The 21,003-nt window shown below is 32.6% G+C and overlaps 1 protein-coding gene across 2 annotated transcripts in view; it reads right to left on the reverse strand.

Moving 5' to 3' along the window:
- LOC138327705 (protocadherin beta-11-like) overlaps positions 1-20,802 on the reverse strand; it is a 38,727-nt gene extending 17,925 nt beyond the window's left edge. Inside the window, exons 1-2 of one of the 2 annotated variants that reach the window (XM_069274016.1) lie at positions 20,648-20,802; positions 10,093-10,220 (exon numbers count right to left, since the gene is read on the reverse strand). The gene's annotated coding sequence lies outside the window, so the exon portion shown is untranslated. Of the gene's footprint in view, positions 1-1,529; positions 1,746-10,092; positions 10,221-20,647 lie in introns of those variants that run through there. The other variant, XM_069274017.1, reaches the window with a different exon arrangement.
- Positions 20,803-21,003: the final 201 nt, after the last annotated feature.

Genomic DNA, 21,003 nt, shown 5'->3' on the forward strand with positions numbered 1-21,003 from the left:
GGCCCCGACAGAGTGCAGCAGTCAATTAGCCATAAATTGGCTTTAAAATGTGACAGGGCACAAAGACGGCACAAATGTGCTGTCCAATAAAAGGTGACACCCACTGCATATAAACCATCAGCGAGCGTCCAGCCCACTTAGTTCATATGAATAACGGACATGAGCGAGTTATCACCGAACGTGTCGCCAGACGCAAGTCACAATGAATGACCAACTGTGTGGTACCGAAAAATGTAATTCAGTTGATAAAGCAGGTTTTGAATTTGAACCTAAAACTTCTGAATGGTAGCACTTAAATATGATTATAGTTTGAGGAAATCTATCTGGATGAGAATGTTTGCACAAGTGTAGTCATATATAATTATATTGTACCATTCAGTTATCAACAAAAGTTGAGTAGATATATTCAAAATATTTATAAACATGGAATCTAAACAATCTAGTAAGCACTTTTGTAATATAGCCTGTTTGAGATTTTTTTATATATAGAGGCTTCAAGTAGTGTAAATCTGCCACCAAAATGTCAGAGACTCAGATATTATATGCTTGATATAGCTACATGTGCATTTGGCCATTCAATTAACTGTTCTAGGAAATTTATACTAATTAAGTTACAGTTTCAATTAATTTTCATACCCAATAGAATTATACATAAATATTTAATTGATATAATAAGTCTCCTTAAGGAATTTTATCATTTTTTCCACCAGATGAAACGCCTCCATTTTGACAATACCGCATATGTATATAGCTGCTGATATTAAAACCAAGACACCAATTTTACGGTCTGCAAAGTCCACTCTCCAAATCCTGTACTACTCCGACCCTTGTAACAAGTGCATCGTAGTCTTATTTCATATTTAATACAGAAACTATTTAAATTCTAATCTGATATCAGATATTCCTTATCAGTGGATAAATCAACATTTTTACTCGTTCCTGTCTTGCAAAGGTACGAAAGAAAACCAACACTTGCATGTTAAAATCTGGTTTCATGCAAAAAAAACAATAAATAAAGCTTCATATTACCTACATAGGATTTCATGAATATAAATATGTATATAATTCATGAGATGAACCTATCGTACATTACTTTACATATTAAAATGCAACATCATTATTATATTCATGCAAGTATTAGGTAAAATTATTTGATATAGGTACTTTCCATCTCAAAGTGTCATAGCATTACTGTATAACCATATTCCCTGTGACACCAGGGCCCTCCCCTCCCCCTTATACCCCCCATCTATTGTACCATAATCACTATATTGCATTCCCTGTAATTCTCCCCCCCTCCTCTCCTCTCCCCTCCCCATTCCCTCCCTATATATATAAACCCCAAGTACTGTACAACATCAATGGTTATACTGTATTCCCGGTCACCCCCTCCCCTTCCCCAAACCTATACCCTACTTACAGCAACTCATCCTTTCCTTTTAAAAACTGTCCATTACACAGAAAGTTAGTTATAAATTATAATGACTGGTACAATATTATTATAATGATGCATGAATAAGCTAACTTACCAAATTCTTGGAATGATACAAAATCTCTTTTCAAAATTGTGTCCAGAATTTGACCGAAATAGAAAAACAGAAATGGAGCCAAACAAGAGCTGACATACCCTGCGAACACACAACCACACCGTAGGAAGTTAAGATCCCCTATACTACCGTAAAATTTGGAGACACCAGACCTCGCAAATAAAACAATACTTCCATCTCCAGCTAAATCATCCGCCTTTATTTTTGTCACATTTACGATCACGCTTCAGCACACAGTTAGTTATGAGCCGTTTTCAACACAAAAATAATCTGACGGATCAGACGCAATAAACAGTAGATTGACGACGTCCTGCTCATGACCAACGAATCACGACAATGACTTTGACAAAAGGGTGATAACAATGTATAAAAATCGTCCTGGTTGAAACAAAAGCTGTGAACATTTCGTCCCCTTCGTGCGTGACAGAAGATGTATCAGAGATTATTTTGAAACAGTAGAATATCTCAACTTTAAATCTAAACCAACTATCTAGGACCAGCATCTTTTTCAATGTTTGTTATCTTCTTTTTTTTCTCAACAAGTCTTTAAAATATATTCATATTTATTTTTAGTTTGTTAACATCTATGTGTATATAGTTGTTCTAAAGAACATTCAGTGCAAAGCAGAATTTCATCCTTGAATTTTGAGTATTGTTTGCTTAACAAATTATCAATTACATTAAGATATATTTTAATGGACATATAAGTAATTGTTTTTTTTATAATTAATATGTTTAAATTCATATCTTCTTCACTAAGAAAAGTATTGGCAATATTACTATCATCCTGAAAGCAATGTAACATAAATGGTCACTGAAGAAATTAAGATTGCAACCTCCTCCCCTTGGACTTCATTTTTTGTGTATGATATATTTTGAACTAATATGACACGTATATTGTGTAAAAAATTAGGTCAAAACACAAAACAATACTTTAAAGCTTTTTGTTGAATTTTGAAGTTTAATTTCTGTACCGAAAATCAGCTAAGATCAGTAGCTGTCGTAAATGTTTATTTTATTCTCACCATATGGTACCTATACACTATAGCCAGATAATGTCGGAGCTTTGTTTATGTATTGTTAAATTGTTTACGTAACTACTTAAAACGCTTTGTTGTTTTTATGTAAACAAAGACAATTGTTTAATTTTCTCAGACAGTAGCAGCTGTGCCAGCTAATTAATTCCTGAAAGAGGTAGACATATGCCATGTGACATTTTTAGATTATGACATTTCTTTTAATAACAATATCTATTATTTGTATATATAAATTAGCAGGTAAATATATATGTATATATTATTTATTATTTGTTTAGATAAAACTTTGACATTTTGTGTTTCATTCCTGCCATTTATATTAGCAATTTAATTGATACTAATTGAAATCAAAATATCTTTTTTTTGTAACACTTTCTTATATACTAATTGAAACAGGTGTTAGAAGTTCCTCAGGTGTGTCAATCAAAGAAGGATTGATTAAGTGACAGGTGAGCCTTAATTAGTTATAATTAGATTGTTCATTTACCTGTAAAGGTAAATTAAACTCACAAAATTCTCAAATAATTAGAATATACCAAGTACAAATAACAACATAAAAACTATCGCTCATGAACATTTTATAATTACCACCCAGATTAATTCAATATGCAAATTAATAATTGGGAAATTTAATAAAATTTTGTTCTGGAAAATACCAATTCAAATGAAAACCTTTACTGGATATTTCATCTGCATTTAACAATTCGAGTCACTGACTTGGACCATCAATAGGACAGTTTTAGGAAGAATTGAATACATGATGATCATGACTTTAGACAACCTATCAAGATCTAGGAGAATTTAAATCATAATAAATATTCATTGACTGAAAAATCCACAGGAGATTATCTGATGAAAACATGGCGACAACTTAAGATTGGAGTTGTACGGACATGCTGAGGGGCATTGGTCAAGTCGGACAAGAACGTACCTTAATGCACTGTCATGCAGGCCTACCTTTCACCACAAGGGCTACATTAGTCTCTGGTCATGGTCAAAAGATTCCACTCCATAGTCAATTTGTCGCATGGTCCATTCACCGAATTCAATTAGCGTTCAGTCAGTGGTATAATTGACTACTTCATAGAGATGAAGATTACTCTCATCAAGTTGACCACAAAGAATGTCTAAACAAGAAAACTTATTCTAGTATCACTCCACTGCAGATGTATCTACTTATAAGGCAAGGGGACAATGCCAAAAAGTTGATCCTGCAGTCAAAGAAAACTTAATTGTTCTTAATTGAGATTCGTTGTTGGTTCTTAAAGAGGTTTTCCATTTGAAATATCTGATAATTAATTCATTTTTCAGTATCATTTCCTTACATGGGCATGTAAAGCATGACCCGCTATGACCACCAGCAAGCACAACTTCAACGATCTCATCAAAAAATATCAAAGATAGGTGTCTCCCTCATGTATATTTTCTGAGAATCTTTAGAAATATTTATTGCTTCCAAAGATATGCTGATATAAATTCATTGGAATTAGGAAGAAATCTAGAGGAATCTGAAATGATGTCATAATGTCAATGGAACTAAAGAAATTCACATAATACTGCCATTTAAAGCCACTTTAATGCCATAAACTTCACTTAAACATTATAAGCTTCAAGTTATCTTCTTAGAAGTTCCACCAAATTAAAAAAAAAGATTATCAAAATATCAGAAAAGTGAAGAAAAAAAATATATGTATATATATATCAATTGAAAAAAAAAATTGGTGATTTCTTTCAGGACAAAATTTTGTCAATGTAATTGTCTTTACTTAATACGCTGCCTGTTAAATTAAAAATGTGTTTACCACGTTGTAGTTTCAATATTTACAAGCACTTAAAAACCTTGAAGTAATTCTCAGACTAGGTAAATCGTCCGCTCTTTCATGTTAATCTTTAAAGTTGATGAGATTAGTTTCAACAACAAGTAAAGATTATAACAAGTTTAACTTTTGGTACATATTTTATACATGTGTGTACCTAAAACTACAAAATTTCTAATGCAGACCAAAATATACGGTAATCACAATCATAATAGATTTATATTGATTTTAAAATGGGATTTGTCTTAAGGACCGATAGTTTGTAAACCGTTGTTGCTTTATGTTTTACCGACCCTGGGAGTTAGAGTACAGGTAGAATCACTCGGTACATTTTTTAATATAGGTCTAATCTGTAAGCGTGGCAGGCTATGAGTCATACCTGTGTTTTTATAATACAAACCTATTAATACACCGCTAATAACAATACACCATCTGGATTAGTAGATTAACTGATGATCTGGATTAATACAACAGGTAGCTTATACAGGTAAGCCTTGTCTATGAGTCTTGGGTTCAAACGCGGTACATCTTAAACTGTGTGGGAAAAAATATATGCACACCATATAAGGTCATATTTATTGTATTTAATTTAAGAAGTTAAGCTTTAAGACAAACAAACGTTTTTAATATTGATGAGTGTTAACTTTGTTTATCCTTTTATTTTATTTTGGAATACATTTTTTTTCAGTTTTGAAAAAAAATCTAATAGTGAAATTAAATGCTAATCAAAGATATTTTGATAATGTTCCTGACAATAATCAAAATTTCATTACTAAAATGTTCAATTTTCTGAGTAAACTAAAAAAATCTCTTAAAAAGCAAAATATTTTTTTATTTGGTAAAACAAATTAAGTTAAACAAATAAAATAATCTTTTTTGTGATATGTATATTCCAGATCATCCTTGTATATTAAACCACAGGCACCTGTCTTTTAGCAAAATGTAAAATTTTGGCACTCATCATGAATCCTAATCTTCTTTCCATAACCTAAGAGCTTTAAATAAACCAATAAATGACCACAGATCACTACAAACAACCGTGCAGTACGTTGTTTATCAAAGACATATTTTTGCATATCCAGCTCAAAAAAGTTGTATGGCATCAGTTATGTTTTGTCAACTTTAAATTTTGATCTGTTTATAATTTTCTCTTCTTCACAATTTTAGTTCTTTTATTGTTGTCCTAAGTGAAAAAAGAACACAAACAGCAACAAATATTCAATTTAAAAACAAAAATAAAAGAAAAAAGTTTAATTATTGAGGCTAAAAGATTTATGTGAATTTGTTTTTCAAATTCCCGATAAAGCTAACAATTCCCTTTGCAGACAGGTTAATTAATTAACACTCCAATTTCCACAATCAGGATTTATAAGATAAGAATGAAGATGGAGTTTTTCTAATTACAGGTAACCCTACAGGTGAAAAGCTTAATGCTCTTAATTCTGTCTAAAGTTGACAAGATGGGTGACAGAATTATGGTAAGAAGATAACAATGATGGAATTATTTGATAAAATGGAAGATAATTTGACCAGACAAGAAGTAATCAAGGTGTCTGGACAGTTCAATGTGTACTGGTCATCATCGAACAAAAACTTAATCATGACATTTTCTGGCATCATGCAGGTAATTTTAGGATAATAACTTTGTATGACAAACCCAGCATCTTTTTAGTTAGAGTTAGAGACTTAAAACAAATCTGTGACATATATTCCCAGCATCTTTTTAGTTAGAGTTAGACTTTAAACAAATCCATGACATATTCCTGACATCTTTTTAGTTAGATTTAGAGACTTAAGACAAATCCGTGACATATTCCTGACATCTTTTTAGTTAGAGTTAGAGACTTAAGACAAATCCGTGACATATTCCCAGCATCTTTTTAGTTAGAGTTAGAGACTTTAAACAAATCCATAACATATTCCCAGCATCTTTTTGGTTAGAATTAGAGACTTTAAACAAATCCATGACATATTCCTGACATCTTTTTGGTTAGAATTAGACTTTTAACAAATCTGTGATATTTGTTTCCAGCATCACTGACCTATAAGAGCCATACAGACATCACAAACAAATCCATGACATTTTTTTACCCAGCAAGTTTTTTTTATATTTATGTAAGATTTTTATATCTAGACTTTGACAATTTTAAATTCTATCAAATCAAATTACCTGATTAATTATCAATGATCATGCAGTTATATCTTTTCACAAAACTATCAAATTTCTCTGCTTTTTACCTAAAAATATCTGTTAAAGGTAATTCATTAAGGATCTTATTTATATGAATTAATGTATGAATTGATTAATAACAAATAATGACATCTTTTCCTTACCTTCAAACTCGTCTATGTTTAAATCCTCAGAGAACACATATATTGGAATCACAAAATTTGGTTTAGAACCATGCAGATTTCACTTCGTAAATCATTAATTCTTAATATTTTAAACGTCAATACAGTACTAGATACGTAACGAACTCCGAACTACCAGCACATCTGACTTAACATCCAATCAGGTTCATGGATAAAACATTTAGTAATCCATGGTTTACCGTTTAACTACGAACCTAATCAACCTATAAGCTTCTTCAAACCAATCACTTGACATGGAGGCTTCTGTCAAAATCTGTGTGATAGAAATGTTTACTGATGGGCTCTCACACCTTAGGTAAGTCAAGAGCTTCTGTGACCGCCCAGTGTGATAGGCATTTGTGCAAAATCTCAAAGTCAAATCTACGTTAATCTCCCAGTGAAAGTTAATAATCGATGAATGGTCTGATGATTACTAATAAGTATACTAATCAGATTGTGTCCATGCAGTGGACGTTCGCCTGGACATGAACTGGTCAAGACTGACCACTAGACACAAAAGTAAGGATCTATACTGGAAAAGACTATCACAGATCAGCCTTGTTGGAGCTGACACTTGCACAATGACACAGCATGGTGTCATACCTGTTGCATAGATTATCGTACTCGACTGGATGGAAAATATCATAATGTCATAACAGGGGGAGAATTCTACATTAAATCCCATGAATTATGGCTATTGTTCAGGTGATTTAATGTAAGCTGTTTATGTAGATTATGATCCAATCACCATTTCTTAAAGTCAGTGGACAACAAAAGTTGATATTTCCTCTTATGTCATAATACTAAAGACTTTAACTTTCTACTTAAAGTAAAATGATCGATGTTATTCAGTGTAAGAATATCTAATAATACACAAAAACAAAATATTTTCAAACAATCTATTACGATTCTCTTTTCTTCTTTTTCTTTTTATTTATTTTGTTTGTTTGTTACAATATAAATCTATAGTGATCCTTTTTAACTTCCTCAATTAAAATAAGAGCTTTCCAGTATTTAGATAAAAAAGACAATTTACAATTGACTTTGATAAACCAATTTCATTATAGGATGATCTGATCAATAAAAAATTGAAATACAGTGACCTGTACATACTCCAATATTTTGCGTTCATGACAGATAGCAAGTTAATTGCGACCACATGTCCATGCAATATTTACCCTAGATGAGCAATATATCAATTAAGACTTTCGCTAAAAAAAATACTGTCAAGAATATTAGGCTCCAAATTGATTCAAGAAACCTTCTTACCTATTTCAGAAGTCGCTATCCCTCAGAATGGCATCAAAAGTATATATTTACACTGAAGTTTGCCTCTGTCTGTATGAAGTCCGAATCACATTAACACTAGAACTATCGCCTGTCTGTTACGAGGGGTCCCTAATATTGGCTTAAATGTATAATACCATGACACTTTGAACTTGTCCACCCAACAATTTACATAGGACCTGTGAAAATTGACCTAAGAAAGCTAACATACACAAGGTGTCCGAGATGTCTCTACCAATTAGGGAAAAGACTTTGTGACATAATTGAGTGAAAGGGAATGCAGTCGTACAGGTATAATGAAGTTAGACTACAGGTAAAAATACAATTAACATCTACCTGGAGAAATAACAATACCTACAGGTAAAAGTGATGACGGAGACATAGAGAAAGGTGTTTGTTTCTTTAAATAAAGGGTATGCACAACACACAGGTGTTTTTGTTAGTAATTAAGTTCTGCATGGTCAGACAGGATGATAGAATTGACATAGCACTGACCAATGTTTGGCCAGGTATTTGTCTTTGGAATAGAGGCGGCATGGATGGACAAAGAGACAAACTGGACAATGGTCAGGAGGAGCAAACATAACAGCTGACCAGTAAAATGTAACCAAACATCTAGGGAAGTGGACAAAGGGAAAGTGGACACACACAAATGTAACTATAGACAGGAAAACATCAACATGACAAATTGTATTGTCAGCTTGTAACTAGAAAATCTGAGCCAATAAATGATACTTGCATGGGATCATATTTTTTTAATTGAATATTTTTCAAACAAAAACCTAACACTCAAAATTACCAATCTGCATTTTAAATAGATTTAGAATAACAAAATTAAACACTCTTAAATTGTCTTTTGATTTTTATCACATTAAGCTAACTATACATTGATTTCCTACCTCATCAAATTAAAGTTATAGAGTGTAGGGCAAAGCTTGACCACCCCGCTTGACCAGAGGGTGTGTGTGTTTGTAAACTTGATGCTAACTTTCCACAAACAAATAGCCATTATTACCTGGGGACACTTTGAATGTGTCCTATGTATAACAATGATCAGTACCCCAAATGAAGTCAACTCAGACCCTATGGTGACTCACTCTCTTTCACACTTGACCACTCAACATCTAAACTCCCTGACTTCGGATGGACAAGCTGATCAATGTGAAACTGACCATACAGTAAAACAGCTGACCTATATATATGCTACACATGTCTTATTAAAATTGATAATTAATGTTTTAATTGATAAGAATTTTAGAAATCTGTTGTCTCAATTATTGCATGCATTAAATTTGACTGGATATTTTAGTAATTTATACTTTCATTAGAAATACACTAAAAGCCTAGTCCAGGTTAAAGAGATGGGGAAAATCTGGAGTACATGGAGAAAAATCATCAACCTTCAATCAAACTCGCACTACATACCCAAAAGTGGACTAGCATAGTGGTAATAGTGGTAATATGTCAATTAAGACATCCTAACCACTTATCCAGTGCAGCAAACATTAACCATGTGTTCCATTTGCAGATTCGTACCAGTAGTATTGATACGAATCTGCTGTATCTCAAATGGAACGTGCTGTACCAGCAGATCTGTACCAGTACAAGAGGTTCGTTTTCAGAAGCGTACCACTTGGATCCAAGATGGCGGACTCAAGATTTTTCATTTGTGATCGAAAGGATTTCTTTGTTGAAAACAAGACAGGAGATATTTATATTCGATAAAATTACATTAATTATTTATTTCAATGTATGCCGAAACTATACAGTTATTGCCTAAGTTTATGGCGCTAACGAACAAATTTTACACCAACTTTTTTATAGCACGATTAAAACCATTTCACTTTAGACAATAAATAGTTACCTAACCCAACAATATGCATTTTAATTTACCAGACAAAACAGAAAGTACAATACTGTAATCCACATAAAATATCTGGTCCATCTTCTTGTTTCACTCTTTACTGTCATACTAAAGCACTCCACTAGTCAAAGTGACAATGGGTCAGATTTCATTTTCAAAGTGAAATTTTGACTGCGTAAGGACAGTACCTTTTTTATTGCTTGTAACTTGATGCTCGTCGATGCTCTTAATGCTTGAAGAACTCTTCTGCTTCGGAGATAGAATGCTACACCATTATCTCTTACAATGCGAACTCTCCTGTCTTGTGTCAGGTGACCTTAAATGAAAGGAAATGCACAACATGATCAGTTGAATATGAATATCGCCATTAAAATATACACGGGTGCAACAGGGACCCACCACCGGGATTATCAGATCAGTTTCATTGAAAGTTAGGCTCCGCTTTTATATCAAGTTTCAATAAAATTATTGTCAAGATTTATATCCTTTATAAAAGTAAAAACTAAATTTTATGTTTTGTCACTCTTCACAAAAGACATTCCATGTCAAATAAGAACATCATATTACAAAGGAATACATTCTTTTAAAACAGATTTACTTCAGTCTGACCAACAGTTAAGGGATTTATATCAATGTCTTCTTGTTCATTTTTCTTTTGTAGATCTTCATTATTCTATTTGTGTACAGTGAAATCCGCCTTAGTGACAGCCTCTGTATAAAGACCATCTGCTTAATAAGACCAATTTCTTAGGGGTTAAAAATAGCCAATTTCAACTTAAGATAAACCGTGTATATTAAGACCACTTGGCTATATATAGACACACACGTATTCTCTATAGACAAGGTTTAGTTTTACATGCTAATCATAAAACCATGAAATATTATATTAGTTATAAAGGTTGTCAATTTTACACTTTTCTGAAATGCATGTATTATATGCAATTTTTGGTTTGATTTATTTCAACGTCTACATTATACAGAATAATTTAATTACAAAATTGGGATTGCAATTTTCTACAAAGGACATATAATTTCAATTGATTTATCTGTACTTCACGAAAATGGCACTGTCTGAACAAGACAGTTCTGGGTCATCTCAATTTGCGATCGGTCACTATGACTGCATGTCCAAAGAGGTTCTTGAATAACTTGACCATTACGTGTGTCCACTTGTGGGGTAATTTGGACACTTGACCACACCTCAAGCTATCTTTGAATGAGCGAAGGTGTGACACCTTGGTTTAGAATAGTATGTTCCTCAGCAGGACACAAACCATTCATGTTGGGACTCAATGATAGAGTAAGGAGCGTGAAGTCGACAAACGTTAGAGTGACCAAGGATGAAAACAACTTAATCCATTACTACATGGGGTGATAAGTTGACTGTAAATTCCTCTTAACACCCAACATACCACATAACACGTTCTTCATGAACCAAATATTTTAGATATATATATATATATATACAACTTTCCATGAGATAAAAGTTACTTGAGAACTGTCATGAGAATATGGTTTTCAAGTAAGCTTACATGAAAAGGCTAAAAAGAAATTAATATTGAATTTTCATCAATTATCAATACTCACTCATTGTTGCAATGAGAATTTAAATTGGAAAATTGTATCTAATACAAATTGTTTCAAAATATTAATTAATTTCTTGAAAATATATTCCAAAATTGTTTCACATTTTTTTGACTGAAAAATAATATTCTGTGCAGAATTATCAAGATAATTTTAATTCCCATTAAAATAATTACCTGAAACGACCAATCGTCTTGTAAAAGTCCATGCACACTAATATTAAAAACAAATACTGAATTTCCAAATATCCATATATGGTAAATATAATGTCCCAGGTCCTTTACTAAGGTATATAGGTCTGTTCCCACTAGAGTGAAATCACCAAAGACAGATAGGTGGAAGGAAGACTTCCCCAGCAGACAGATAAAGATCAGACCGTGTTGGGACAGACAATCGGTTAGGTAACACCCATGTGTCGAGGCAAGGCCCCTCGGGTAAATAAAAATAAAATAAAATTGTAGACAGGCCCAGTACGGTGAGATCCAAAGGAGATGGGCGATACAGGTGTTATGTCACAGGTAAACATTTAAACAGTAATTAATGATAATTATCAGTAAATAAACCATGTTGTTTATCAATTACCTGTATCTAGTTAGTATGTGGTAACACTACACAAAATATGGCCAAGATTTACACAACATGATAAGGCTTTGTTTCCATGTTTACAATCCATTTCACATTCATTTGTAAAAATATACATACCAAGATTATCAACTTTATCTACCTGGTTTCAAAAGGAATTTTATTTATTTTTTATTCAATTACAAGAACATTCATGTGAGGCATATGATATAACAAATAATAATGTTATGTATATCAGGCAATAAAATTAGGTCATAAAGTGATAAAAATTTGATATATGCATTCATTTCATACCTATGATTCTTAACAATAGATTTCACAAAAACATACATTTCTCTAAATTGTTGAGGCATGGGCAATGAATTTTTTTTAAATATTTCGAGAATATAACATTTAAAATAGTTTTCAATTAAAGGAATTTATAAATAGAGTGATGAACATAAAAGTAATGCATTTATATTTGAAAACTGCATGGTGATAGTAAAAGTTTCAAGGGTATGGTATCATTCCATTATACTGCATCATTTTGTCATCAAAGAATTTTTATTTCTAAAAAGTAGCATTTAAAAAAAAAAATAAACAAATAAATAAAACCATAATGTCAAGTTAAGAAGTGGACAAACAAATAAGTATAAAGGTAGAGCTATGGTCAAATTGATGAACTTTTCTGTCTTCAAATAATTGCTGGTTTTATTTATTTACATTTCTACAGTCTAGAATTTTTATCGATGATATAAATCCTGTTGGACCGCTGTTTGTCTTACATTTCTGACAGATAGCTACAAAACAGCTTTTGTATAAATGTCACAACGATCGTGGATGGCACAAGACTCTATATCGGTAAGACGCGAGACTCTTGAGATTTAATTGCTATACCACTTATCTCTGTTTGTCTAGCACTAGGATATCAAACGCAGGGACCCAGAATTCAATACGAAAACACGATCTAACAAGCACTGTATGTTTTCCGAACTCTTCAGACTCTGATACTCTTCACCCTTTCCTGTTGTACGATTATTTGCTTCCGCGGACAATATACACTCATTTTTACCTTTGATACTTTCATCTTGTAGACTTGATTGGTTAAAACCACCTGGTGAAGATGGTGAACTTGACTTGAGAAGTGTATTTTAGAAAGTTTTGTGAATATTTCTCTCCGGCTCTAATTAGCACTAACAAGCCCGAGGTTGCCTACTTGAAATACTTGTCAAAACTTAGAGCAAATTGATGCAGCAAATGAAATCACGTTCCTCTCCGAAGACTTTATATAGATTTTACAGACATTCAATAAGAATGATTTCACTATAACAAAGTCATCAGTGGAATCTATACAAATTCTGTTATTCTCTGAATCAGGCTTTATTTTTTTCTACATTTCAATTGCGGTGAGTGTTTTATGCTAATGGTTGTCAAACAGAGAGGTAATGTTGCACCCTGGGTGTCGGACTCCACACACAAAAGAGTTCTGACATATCATTTCCTGAAGAGGGTATACGGACGTGTCGGTGTGTTTCTGGCCTTTCTACCCTATCAGCAGGTCCGAGGGTCGTTTACCTACCACCTTACAAAACCAGCAGGATCCAAGCTTTTCCAATTAATACCATCAAAAAAATTCAACTGCTCTAAACAGCAGTATTAATATGTATTTAATTTGATTTTGGTATATTCATTTCCAGACAGGTGAAAAAATATTGAAAATCTCCTATCAACTCAACATTGATCTCTATAGAACCTAAACCACTGCGAAATGAGGACAGGTAAAAGCATGTATGGATAAAAAAAGTCAGGTAAGTTTAAAGGTCAAGTGTATATAGAAATCAGTGGTGATGGTTTGGGACGACAATATGCCACATACTGAGCAATACTTGCCAATTCTTTAAAGCTGATATGCCCGACCGTATGATATCTGTAAAGGATATACGAGGTTTTCACCACAGGAATACATTTAAACCTTGATATAAGTCCTGCCTTGAAATATCATACTGGTAGTACCTGACTTTGGTGGTTCAAGTAAATTAAGAGATAAACCAATCTGGCCTATCTTCCTTTTTTGTGGATGTCCACAGAGAGACTTCAGCAACCCAAGACAGTACTCAAGAATCTCTGAACCTTTCATACACACAAAGTAAACTAACCACAAGAATAATGTCTATGAGAACAATTTAAGCTAAATCTCAAATTTCTTCAACTTTTGTCATAAAATTCCTCTTTGCTCTATTTGTTAGATTGAGAACCTTAGCAACAACAGAAAAACATGTTCTGATTGGTCAATTTGTGGAAACCAATCAGCCCTTCGAACACAAGAGATCATTTTTGTCAAATCGATGGAACGATGTCATCGGCAGGGTTTCAATATCAATATTTGGTATCATATGATCATGACCAAGCCTTTGATTGATTCCTCAACACTATGTAACACAGAAAATGTATTACATGAGAGGATTTGAAAACATTTCAAAAGGGTTAAAAAAGATATGGTGTCTGTTGATTATAACGATTATTGAGAAACGCTGTCTTAATTGCAGTCTACAGAATATCAAAGGATCTCCAGAAAATGGTGACACCATCATTAAATAAATTGCCACGTTTTCATACATATTAATTGAAGAGTGATAACAAATTGCCGGGAAGTCTATATGTCTATCCAATTTTTTATCATACTACCGTTTAAAGAACAGCCGTGTCTGTTCTGGTAATCATAGCATGTCATTTTAAACGCCGTCTGAAAATGATCTGTTTTGATTGTGCGAGGTAGAATATTAAATAGTGTCAACAAATATTATTATGACTGAAATACGTTTTGAGGACAATATGTTTTACAAACACAACTCCCGTTTATTGAGTCAACAGGAGATTCGTAGTTATAATCTATCGTTTATTTTCTTAACCTGATCAGAAATCTAACGGCGACTGACACTCTATTGACGACACTAATAGCCAGCTTTCCTTGATTTCACTCTGTGACCTGTTACACACACAATAATGTACAAATCGCACGGTTGAAATACATTTGTTGGCATTTTTCTGATCAATTGAGTTCAGAAATTACCGATTTTATCTTTTGTTCGGCGTGACTGGTGTTTTAACTAAAGACCTCCAACTGTCAATGACATTGTGTCAAATTCAATCTAAAAAAATGTTCTCAAAGTTGCAATTTTGTATTTGTGTCTAAGGTTTTAACATTTTTCGAACCTAAATATGCTACCTAAGTTTTGAATTAAAAAAGATTGATTTTCAATTGAGATGTCTTAATGCCTTGAATATAAACCTTAATTTTTCAGCTCTTAATTTTTTATTGATAAGACGTTATAATTGAAAGTTCTGATCTGTTTTTAATTCACTGTTATGACATATATTTTATATTCCTGTAACCAATTGTAAAGAGTTAATCAGTATTTTAATGTGGGTGTCATTTTTGCTTTTTAAAAGATCAACTTACTATATTACAATTTTAGCTCATATTGTTTGTTTTAATGTCCTATAAACAGCTAGGATCATCTACAGATGTGTCGCAGGTTTATAAGTGAAAGAAACCAGGAGTCCCCGGAGAAAAACCATCAATCATCAGTCGGTACCTGGCAAACTAACAACCCAGAGGTAGAGGGCTTGTGGTAACACAATGGGACATTTTAATCACTTGACAACCAGCAAAGGGCATTATGGAGGTGTCAAGTATAGCAAGCAGAGGAAAACCGGAGTACCCAGTGAAAAGCACAGACCTATAATCATTACCTAGCAACTGTCTGTGTGGGCTTCATGGAACTTAAAAAGTACCTAGAGGTTGAATACTCCCGGTTTTTCATATATCTAATATCAAAGATGTTCATTTCCAAGATTTTCCAATTCACAGTTTTCTAATTCACCAGCTTTTTAAATCTGAATGCAACATCTTTATATAGATGATACATTACACAATTCACAAAGCCTGAATTTGAACAATGTACAATTGTATTTCGCAAGTAAGAAAGTTACAAGTCCTTAATAATTTTAACACCATATTTGTATCATTTATAGGTATAAAATGTCATAGAATATATCAAACCCCTATAAATGTTAATTAAATCAGTTGTCAGGTAGATATATAGGTATATTAATTTACTGCTCCCCTAATTGTTCTGGGCAGGTGAGACTGTCATCCTCGGATGAGTTATGAATTATACAGCTGCATATAAATACCACACAGCTGCCAGGCATTTTTGAAATTAATTAAGCTTTCTCTGTATGATGAGCTACACATATTCATAAACTAACTCTGACTTTGTTTACTGTACCTACCTGGACTTGTAGGTTTCCATGGATACAGAGATTGGTACAACAAGTAAACAAAACGTAGATCCCATTCTCATCTTAAACACCTTTTACACGTCTTAAATGCTTGATAATATAGGCTTTAAATCAGTGTAGGAACTCAAGAGTAAATCATTTTATTGACTCACAGGTAAACTTGTCTATCAACTTCCAGGTAAACTTGTTTATGGAGTCAAAAGTAAACTTTTCTATTGACTCATAGGTAAACTTGCCTATTGAATCACAGGTAAACTTGTTTATTGACTCAAAGGTAAACTTATCTATTGACTCACAGGTAAACTTGTTTATTGACTCAAAGGTAAACTTATCTATTAACTCACAGGTAAACTTGTCTATTTACTCACAAGTTCACTGATCTATTGACTCAAAGGTAAACTTGTTTATGAAGTCACAGGTAAACTTGTCTATTGACTCACAGGTAAACTTGTCTATTGATTTAAAAGGTTAACTTATCTACTGACTCACACATAGACTTGTTTATTGTTCACAGGTTAACTAGTCTATTGACTCACAAGTAAACTTTCCTATTGACTTTCAGGTAAAATTGTCTATTGAATCACAAGTAAACCTGTCTATTGACGCACAGATAAACTTGTATATCAACTGTTTAACAAGTAAACTTGTCCATTTACTCAAAGGTAAACTTATCTAGTTAACTCATAAGTAAACTTGTCTTTTGACTCAAAGGTAAATTTGTCTATTGATTCACAGGTAAACTTGTCTATCAACTCACAGGTCAAATTGTTTATGGAGTCAAAAGTAAACTTTTCTATTGACTCACAGGTAAACTAGCCTATTGAATCACAGGTAAACTTGTTTATTGACTCAAAGGTAAACTTATCTATTGACTCACAGATAAACAAGTTTATTGACTAACAGGTAAACATTTATTTTGACTTACAGGAAAACTTGTTTATTGACTCACAGGTAAACTTGTCTATCGACTCACAGGTAAACTTGTCTATTGACTCACAGGTAAACTTGTTTATGGAATTACAGGTGAACATGTCTATTGACTCACAGGTAAATTTGTCTATTGACTCACAGGTACACTTTTCTATCACTTCACAGGTAAACTTGTTTATGGAGTCATAGGTAACTTGTCTATTGACTCACAGGTAAACTTGTCTACTGACTCACATGTACACTTGTCTATCAACTCACAGGTAAACATGTTTTTGGAATCACAGGTAAATTTGTCTTTTGACTCACAGGTAAATTTGTCTTTTGACTCACAGGTACTCTTGTCTATCACTTCACAGGTAAACTTGTTTATGGAGTCACAGGTAAACTTGTCTATTGACTCACAGGTAAACTTGTCTATTGACTCACAGGTAAACTTGTCTATTAACTCACAGGTAAACTTGTCTATTAACTCACAGGTAAACTTGTCTATTAACTCACAGGTAAACTTGTCTATTAACTCACAGGTAAACTTGTCTATTAACTCACAGGTAAACTTGTCTATTAACTCACAGGTAACCCTGTCTATTGACGCACAGGTTACCATTTCTAATAACCTGATCATTGACACACAGACTTGTCTACATCGACATGTAGGGATATCAGAAATCAATCTCCTCCCTATCTTATTCACACATGTAGCTCTACCATATCATAAATATTGTACGCTATCATGATGTAATTTTTTATTCGGTAGCTGACCATTGATTGGCTAGTAATAGTAAACTGATCTGTCCGATAAATCTATCAGGCCGGGGAATCAAGATATTGTGTAAGTCTAGCTTCACCTGCCGAACAATGACCAGGTAACAAAGCTAATTAATTATTTATTTACACCTAAACATAATGAGTTATGACCAGGTAAATATAATATCCATAAGTCTATGTCCTCAGTGTAAAAGAGACCTACTTAAATGGTCAAAAAGATTTAAATACCTTGTAAACTACAAATACAAATAGATGTTTAAACTTAGAATAACAATAAACTTTCAATTTCTAAAATAAGTATCGGACAAAAACAAACTTGTGAAAAGTTGGTATTGACACGAAACTAAAAATCAATAGAGTGTTTAAAAAGGTAAAAACTGACCAATGGCGAAAACAAATAGGCAGTGGACATTTCTCAGGAGAACACACAATAGAATTATTGACTACAAACAGACACACCATATGGGAGAAAGTTTACACAAACATGGTTGCAATTTGGATAATAATGTTGGAAATTTGAAATACAGTTAAATCAATCTACTTTCACTACGGCTTTCTATCTTTGTTAGCCTTCATATTGGACAGTGTGTGTGTTAAATATCGCTAACGAACAATTTATATAAATGGAGGGGAATCTATAATGGGAACATATGTGTCATTATAAATCAATGGGGAGACAGATAATTTAAGAAACTTGATTAAGGACAGGAGATTCTTTCCAGCTGAAGAAGTCATAATCCTTCTATCATACAATATCATAAGTAATAGATTTTATATAAACTGTTCAATGACAGTTCAGACTTGATACATTATGGTTTTGAGATATACCAAAACGATGTGGATATATAAGTATAATTAACCATTGATTAGTTCCATCTTCTGGTGATTGTTACATTACAAAAATCATGTCATAATGTAACATTCAGCAGAAGGAGATACTTTAATCAATAGTAAATCAAATTATTCTTCATATACAGGTTATTTTTGTAGAAATCAATGTATTAAAGAAACATGAATTTCTTCATTGTCATTGCATTTTACAGATATCTATTTGATCAAAATATTTAAGAAACTATCTGAAAAACCTGAAAGGATTAATATTTATTATTTATAATCTAAGAATGATATCTTAAATTAACCAATTTAAAAATATTGCTTGGATTATAATCTGAATGATTGACAAAATTAATTTTTTAATATTCTCACTTAAAGTATAAATGTCTCTGACCCAAACAATACACTGTAACTGAGTCAATATGGCATCATATTTGAATCATCGTAAATCAGAAAACATAACTTTTCTTCAAAAAAATCATTTTTAAAATCCAAGAAAATTAACATTTCGATACAAGAACCTTTAAAGAATTCAATAATTAATGTATCATAATCGTTTGGTACTTGAAATTTGGTCATACATGCAATATCTTTTAATGACATTATGGACTGACATGAACTTTTAACTTTTCGTTCTATAGTCAAACATTTATAGGTGGGACAGAGTATGTCTGCTTTGTAGCCTACATTTATAAGATATTTTTTATATATAATGTATACATGTACCTATATACCATATAAACCATATATGACTGGTCAAACATACAACAATGTCCGCACCACACATAAAACATATCTATCACACAAAAAAGGTCAAAACTAGGGCTTTGTAAACACTAAATACCTGGACAAGAAACATATATTTATCTACCACCAGGATTTATATACTCACACTGACACACTTATGACAAACATTCCGCCTCTCTGACAACATCTAGGTGATGCAGAGGCGTCTGTCTACCTGTTTATGAAAACCTGAAAAATTTCTTTAAAACCCTGTAAAAACATACACCTGGTAATTTCATATTTGACATGATTTTTAAAAAGCAGAACATTTGTTAAACACACAACTGTACCATTAAAGAATTGGTGACAGTCGTAAATTTTGTCCGTTTAAAAATCGGGGTGATGTTTTTTAGCAACAAATACTGTCATTGTTTCCAAGTGTTTTTTCACAAAATACCATGTTACGATAATAACAACCCTTCCGATAAAATCTACGAATGTCTGTTTAGAGTCACCGACACGAGTCAGATTGTTCAATAGGAAACTGTTTTTGACCTTAAAGCTAGCGAGGAAAGTTTAAATGTCTACCCTTAGATAATCACACAATTCATCCATCAGCGATATAGTTAACATTTTACTGAAATTTTACTCTACCAGAGAAATTTTATATCACTATCAAAAACTCTTTTTACACTGATAAAGATCCACATGTAACAAGTTACATTTGTCATAAATTAAAACAACTATACTGTATTCTTTACAGAATTTTGATTTGTGAAATTAATATCCTTGACTGTCTATAAGATGTCTTAAGTACATATGATCATTGTTAAAGAAAAGTTTTTTTTACAAATCCAGAACGGGGCATTGAAGTCATTCCTCTCAGAATCAGTAACTGCAGCATCATAAATCAAAATTCAAAATTTTGAACATACATAAATGAATAGACTCATCAATGATGTCCATGTGAATGCCAATTTCACAATAATACCTGCTAGAACTATATTATACTAATAAACAATATATATAAATATTTACCTGATATCAATTGTTATTCCAAGTCTGAGAATCACGAAAATCACAGAATGTACTAACGTAACAGATATCACAACATAAACCTTGTAAACATGTAGGTAAGTATCGTAGTAAATGTTTGTATGCCGAGCCAGATCGTATGCTCCGCCCACCGTGGGTCAGTCACAGGTGCCCTCAGGCTAAAGCTGTCACGTTACAATACCTGGATAGGACACAGGTAAAAATCACAGGTGATCTGATTAGCATCCTGGTCTGTTACATTACCTGGTACTAACCAAAGGGCACCGATTTATATAGGATTCAGACATGGTATTTTAGAAAGTTAATCGTACTATTACCTTCACTAAAGGTTAAAATCG

This window comes from Argopecten irradians, chromosome 7 (genome assembly GCF_041381155.1).
Source record: "Argopecten irradians isolate NY chromosome 7, Ai_NY, whole genome shotgun sequence".
In the NCBI taxonomy this organism is placed as follows: domain Eukaryota; kingdom Metazoa; phylum Mollusca; class Bivalvia; order Pectinida; family Pectinidae; genus Argopecten; species Argopecten irradians.